The sequence below is a fragment of the Quercus robur genome, chromosome 11 (assembly GCF_932294415.1).
Source record: "Quercus robur chromosome 11, dhQueRobu3.1, whole genome shotgun sequence".
Taxonomy (NCBI): domain Eukaryota; kingdom Viridiplantae; phylum Streptophyta; class Magnoliopsida; order Fagales; family Fagaceae; genus Quercus; species Quercus robur.
This window is the reverse complement of record NC_065544.1, coordinates 15,943,004-15,950,580: the sequence shown is the minus strand read 5'-3', so window position 1 is coordinate 15,950,580 and position 7,577 is coordinate 15,943,004.

Below are 7,577 nucleotides of genomic sequence, written 5' to 3'. Positions count from 1 at the left end.
ATTTGGGCTACATCCAATCAAAGCAAACCCACTCACACCAAAGGCCATGCCTCTCTATTGATCCAGGGTTGAGAAGACTTGTCCGAGATTATTGCCAGTCGCTTCCCCAGAACTTTAAATGGTTTTAGGGTTTGAGAAGTGTGAATAATCAAACACTTACTGATCATATATAATTGACAATTTTACTTGCACATTGACAATACAAAAATAAAATATTATACAATCTTTGGTAATGTGTTGTGCGCACTCATTAAAATGCCCGAAATTTTTTTTTTTTTCTTTTTAGTTTGAAATTTTTCGATTAATTATATGCTTCTTAGTCATTTTTTTCCCCCCGCTTAATAGAAACAAACACAAATAAGAGGAAAAGAAAATGAAATTCTATCACGAAGGCGAGTCAATAACAAATGTTGCAGTGTTGTTAATATAGAGTTAAGTGAACCATACACTCAACTCAATACCATCAAATTTCAAACCCAATTAGTTATAATGAAGCATTCAAATCATAGACTAGGGTAGGTCCACTTGGAGGACTAATGAATTGGTCCACCCTAGTCTTCCCAACAATAAAACACGGTCAATTATACAAGAGTGACATAACTTTTTTTTTTTTTTTAATTGTGTTGATTTGAAAGCTGACTCACACCTACATAAGGGTCAACATTTCATTAGTTAGCAGACCCATTTTAGCCATTCTTCTAGTGGAATTAATAATTTAGAGGAGGCTATTTCCCCCTCAATTGCCAAGAAGTTATAAATTAAGAGTTTTACTAATGTATATCTTTAGTAAACTATTTTATGGAACTTTTTATGGAAAAATGAAAAAGTTACTAACTTTTTTAACAGTTTTTTTTTCTTTTTTTTTTAAAAAAATAGATAATTAATATGTGCCTTAAGGGCATACATTAACCTGAACTATAAATTAATAATAACTTTTCAAGTTCTAACCATTATTTCCCTTTCTAGTTTTCATTAGAATATTTTTATTTTCCTTATTTTTTTGGTGAATTTATTATTATTTTTTTTATAATTGCCAAGCATACTGCCAAGAGCACTTATTGCATGTATTGCTTGCATAAATGATTTTTCAATAATTACTCCAGAAAATGGCCTTCATTTATCTGGAGTGGATCTTTGTAGCGAGACCATTAACAGTCTCAACAGAAAAAGGGGAAATTTATTGAGTAGTCTGGGATTAGCATTGCTCCTAGTAAGGCTGTTCACGGGTCAGGCATGTGCCCAACCCAAACTCGACCCGAAATTTTTGGGTGGATAAAAACAAGACCCAAAATTGACCTGGAATTCTAGTCGGATTGGCCAGTTAAGGTCTTTTTGGGTTTCGTGTTGTACCAGTCAATTTCGGGTTTTGTTATTAGGTTGAGATCTGGCCGGATCCATTGAGATCTGGTTGATATCTGGCCAAATCTGTTGAGTTCTGGCCGATATCTGGCCAGATCCATTGAGATCTTGTTGGATCTTGAAGGATTTGGACTAGATCTAAACGGATCTTGATGAGGTCTCGCCAGATCTAGTCCGGATCTCGACGGACTGAGGATGAGAAGGAGATGGAGTTGGGTCAGTTCGGTTTTCGACAGATTACAAACCTAAAACTGCCACTCAACCTACAACCCCTCAAGTTCTAACTTTGAAGACCCGCCGCTGACCGCGAGTTGCTTTGAACGGGTCAGCCACGGTTCGAGTGGCGCTAGGTCAGTTGGTTCCGACAAGCTGCTAGTTCACATGAACACCCTAAGCTCCCAAACTACACAATAATTAATCCAAAAAAGAGCTTTAATTCATCCAAAGTGGATCTTCCGAAAATTTCATGTCTGTCTTTTCAATTTGTAACCAATATCTATTAATTGATGGAAACTAGTGAAATTCCATGAGGGCAATAATATAACAATCAGCCTTGAGAGGTATAATTCTCATATGTAAACTGATAGTGAATTGTTAAGGAAAATAATTTTTAGGGTTTTTTTTTTTTTTTTTTTTTTTTTTTTTTTTTTTTTTTTTTTTTAAGATAAAGATAGAAATTTTATTACTATAAGGAAATTATAATCGGGTACAAAACCATGGGCACAGTTTAGAACTCCACATTTGCTGTAGAGAAATACATCAAACACTAAAAACCAAACAGCACACCAAGGCCTTAACAGCAAAACACTAAAGCCCAGCTACCGAAACACAGTAAAGACCAAAACAGCACACCATGGCCATAACAGTATAGATTCAGAACTCCACATTGCTTGACTGAAATACATCAAAACACTAAAGACCAAATACCAAAAAAAACTAAAAACCAAAACCGCCCACCATGGCCATAACAGTACAGATTTAGAACTCCACATTGCTTGAGAGAAATACATCAAAACATTAAAGACCAAATACCAAAACACACTAAAGACCAAAATAGCACTCCATGGCCATAACAACATATTTCAGAACTACACATTGTTGGAGAGAAATATATCAAAACACTGAAGACCATACATCAAATACTAAAACCTTACAACAACTCATAACACAGGTTTACAAGCAAATTAAGGGTTCCTCATTGCTGCAGCTAATTACTGATACTCATCCAAATAGCCAATTGCCCTTCCATAATAGCTTTAGGATGTTGTTGGATCTTTTCGAAATAGAATTTGTTTCTAGCATTCCATATAGCCCATGAGATCGTTGCCCATCTGTCCAACTCCATCTTTGTTAGCCGATCTGCTTGCATCCGAAATAGTGCAAAGAAGTCTTGTGCATCATTTGAGCATTTTTGTATTTTTCCTTTGCAAAGTGCCCATACATTCCTTGCCAAAGGGCATTCCCAAAGAAGATGACCTGCAGACTCAGTTTTTTGGTAGCAAACTTCACACTGTGGATCAACCTTTATTTTCCTCCATTGCAAATTTTCTCTTGTAGGTAGAATGTTTGAGCAAGCACGCCACACAAACATTCTAACCTTAGGTGGAACATGTAGAGTCCATATTTTTTTTCCAAATAGCCCGATTAGTTAGTGCTCTTGAGTGTTCAGCCTTCACGCTTTCCTTAAGTTTTAAGAGTTCGCTTGGATACAATTTATTTTTACTAAAACTGAAAATTGAAAACTAAAAACATTGTAGCAAAATAATTTTTAAATATGTGAATAGTACTGTGGGACCCATTTTTAATATTTTTAAATGCATGAACAATACATGAACAGTGCGTGAACAGTGATGAACAGTAAAATTTGTCTCTAAAAGCTGAACACGTGAAAATAAATAAATAAATAAAGGAGCAAAACACAAACGCCAGACATGGACAAATGCGGATCCAAACGACACTTAAAGCAACTTGATATGCAGACCGCACAGTAAACATATTTACTGAATTTTGCTTGTCCTGAGAGATAGTCATAGGTAGAGGTATAGCTAGAATTTCCATTCTTGTTGGATGAGCAAAGAGATCAAATATCTTCTCCCTATCCCATTGCATTGTTGAACTATCAATCTAATCACTCACAATAAATTGTGGTTGGTCTGCATCTAAGAACACAAGTTTATGTGGTAGCCACTTATGGGTTGAAACTAAAATACTCCTTCCATTCCCCACCTTCCAATAAGAGCCTTCAGTGATGATATCCCTTGCTGCCAGCAAGCTCCTCCAAACATATGATGGATTATTACCAAGTACAGCATCCATAAAAGAACAATTAGGAAAATACCTTGATTTATAGACTCTATAGAACAATGAATGAGTATTATGTATCAATCTCTAGGCTTTTTTAGCTAGTAAGGCTAAATTAAAAGCTTGAATGTCTCGAAAACCCATACCTCCACTCTTCTTTGACATACAAAATATCTTCCAATTGATCCAATAGATTTTATTCTCCTTCCTTGTCTGACCCCACCAATATTTAGCCAAAGTAGAGTTGATAGTATCACATAGAGCCTTTGGAATGCAAAAGATACCCATAGAGTAGATAGGGATTGCTTGTGCAACTGTTTTAATCAAAATTTCCCTACCTGCTTTGGAGATGAATTTCTCTTTCCAACCCAACACTCGCTTGGTAATTTTCTCTTGTAGATCTTTGAAAGTATTCACCTTTGATTTACCTCCCACCATAGGCAAACCAAGGTATTTTTCGCAATTCTCCATAATTCTTGCCCCCATTAATGTCTGGATGTCCGCTTTGGCTTCTTGGTTTGTGTTTCTACTAAAAAATATGGATGTTTTCTGTCTATTGATTGCTTGACCTGAAGCTGCCTCATAACAACCAAGTAAGTGAAGAAGGTGCGCTAGCACTCCTCTACTGTAGCTTGACAAAAAATAAAACTATCATCTGCAAAGAGAAGATGAGAGATACATACCCCATTGGGACATGAGAAGATACCATGCAAGTATTGTGATTCCACTGCTTTTCTAAGCAAAGCTGAAAGTCCCTCTACACAAAGCAAGAAAAGATATGGAGATAATGGATCCCCTTGCTTTATACCCCTTGATGGAGTAATAAAACCTCTAGGGTCTCCATTAATAAGTACAGGGTAGGCTGCAGTACATACTGTTTCCATAGCTAACTTGACCCAATGTTCATCAATGCCTAATTTAAGCATAATTTGACTAAGAAAATTCCACTCAACTCGGTCATAAGCCTTATTGATGTCAAGTTTTACAGCCATTTGATATTTCTTTCCAATTCTTTTATTCCTCATCCTGTGCAATACTTCAAAAGTTACAGTAGTATTATCAGTAATTAACCGGTTAGGAACAAAAGCACTCTGTGAATCTGAGATAACATTTGGCAAAATGAGCTTGAAACGATTTGCTACCACCTTAGAAACAATCCTAGAGACAACATTAGCAAGGCTGATCGGTCTATAATCGGAAACATATCTTGGATCATTCTTCTTGGGTATAAGGACAATATGAGTATAATTCATCTTATGTAGGAAATGACTAGAAGTCAACACAGATAACCCTGCAGTAATAACATCATTTCCAACTATATGCCAATATTTTTGGAAAAAGAAAGGTGACATACTGTCTGGTCTAGGAGATTTTGATGGATGCATTTGGAAAAGTGCTTGCTTTACTTCATCAGGAGTATAAGGTTGAAGGAGTGTGCTGTTTATAATTGGTGTGACTACCCTATCCACTGAGTCCAAAACTGGCCTCAAATTAGTTGGGTTTACAGTTGAGAATTGAAAGCTCGAAAATGTGTTAAAAAACACAAGAGCTGTTTAGACCCCCAAATAAAAGTTACGGCTCGATAGATTTTACACTAACTTAATTCTAAGTGCGGAATAGTGTAAATGCGAACGGATAAACAAATAAGCTACTCTAACACATATTCATATAATCACAGCAGTAAAATGAAATGCAAAAGAGTAGGGAAGAAGAAAGCAAACACAGAGAACACGCTGATGTGTTATCGAAGAGGAAACCAAAGAACTCGGCGAAAAACCTCTCCACCGCCCTCCAAGCAGTAATCGATCCACTAGACAATCAGTTGGGATACATGGGTTAGCAAGAGACCCTTCAAGCCTAATCTACCTGCTATACCTAAGCTCTCCAAGCTCCTACTCCAACAAGGCTTCTCGGAACCGTGTCTTGTCTAGCTCTCCAGATCCTGCAACAAGCTCCATGTTGCATCTGTCATCCTTGGCTTCTTCTAATGCTTCCCAGCAGCACCAAAACCTCACTTGACACTCTGAAAAGAGTGTGGTAAGTGTTTGGGCTATTAACCTCTTAATGGTATGGAAATTGAGAGGTAGGAGTTAAGGAAATCCATAAGCTTATGTGTAGAGATATATGTGTATGATAATTTCTAACTCTCAAGGTGTTTGGCTAGGTTTTCTCTTAGAAGCACTCCTCAACATTTGTGGGTAATGAGGGTATATATAGTGTGGGTACAGAAAGTATATATCAGATAGTACAGTCTGGCAGAATAGAATGTTTTGCGGGTGTCTCACGGGAAGGCCTTACCCGCGAGATACTCGTGAGACACAGCTGTCTCCATCTGTACTGACTCTTCGTATTCCAGTCATGTGCAGGGCACATGCTTCACTTCGCGGGATGCTAAGTTGCGAGATACCCGCGAAAACCTCTTCAGTCTTCAATTGCTTGAGTCTTCACACTCTCTCTATCTTTCACACAACCCTTACAAATGAATCCCACAATAAATATAGGGTATAAAAGATTGAATAAAATTACAATCAAATTTGGCACGGAATAAAAGCCAAGAGAATACATATTTGTAAATCACAACTTTACAAGAATAACTTTTGAAAATAAGATTCTACCACCCTTTCTTTATCATCTTCAGTATTGCACCACTCCCATCATCATCCTCAAACCCAACAATATTGTTCTTTCTACGTCTCTGATTAGCTCTTTGATGAAAATATTGATATATAGTTTTTAAAAAAGGAATTTTAGCAATATTCAACTATTTTTATTGATCAACGCTTAAAAGAAATAGGAACTTTAAATCAAATTATTGATCTTTTTGGGCAAATTATGCTTTAAATCTACTAAAGTTACAGAATTCTTTACAAATTTTAATATGGTAAGTGGTTATTGGGAAGAAATTACATCAGTGATGTACTTAAATGAGTTAGAGTTTACCATATCAACCGTTTATTTATAAGACTTCTAGTTCTTAGAGAGGTTAGATAATTAGAAAATATTAGAGAGGTCCAGGTGAAAAGAGAGATGTGGAAGAAGAAAACAGGGTTGAGGCTTAAGGGTGGAGAATTTTAACTTTTATTAAATTTTGGAGTTAATGACTTGATGTTGATTTCTAGAAGGTTGTTGATATGACAATTAGTGTTTTCTTGACCATTAAATTTAAAAGATATGGGTAATGATCTAAAAAATGTGTGATATATTCTTATACCCCATCTCGTACATATATTCATTTTTTTGGACAGATTTTATTTTAAATTTTTTTAACTTGAGGGTGCTCTTATATTAAACCCTAAACTTGAATTGTTTTAAACCTTTTTGAGAAGATTCAATTCACCCATTTGTCTATTTTTCTTTTTTAACTCTCTCTCTCTCTCTCTCTCTCTCTCTCTCTCTCTCTCTCTCTCTCTCCTTGGGTCAAGCACAGAAGTGGTTGGAGTCTTCGGTACAACGACAATGCTAGGGTTGGACTCTGGAGGAGACCGCATTGTTGGTAAAGATTTCGAGTTGGTTTTTTTATTTTATTTTATTTTTTTAATTTTTTTATTGGCACACCAAACAATGTTGTTTTCTCCTATTATTTATGAGAAGACATAAATGGTTAGTTGTTATAGGTTTTAATTTGAACATATTATTGAAATTACTTTTTTACCTCATTAATAACAACTCGTAACAACTTGTTACTTAAAGTTTGCTATGAAAGTGTTGTAAATATGTTGTGAAAATTTCTTATTTTTTTAATGTGTTTTTCTTTTTTGTGCAGTTATTTTTTGTGTTTTAAAATTAATTCAAGTTAATAAGTTATACAGTTTTAAATGATTTTTTTTCCTTTGCTAAATCCACAATATTTTCACAACGTTTTCACAACAAATCATAAGTGGTTAGTTGATATTGATTCAAATTTGAACCGAACACTA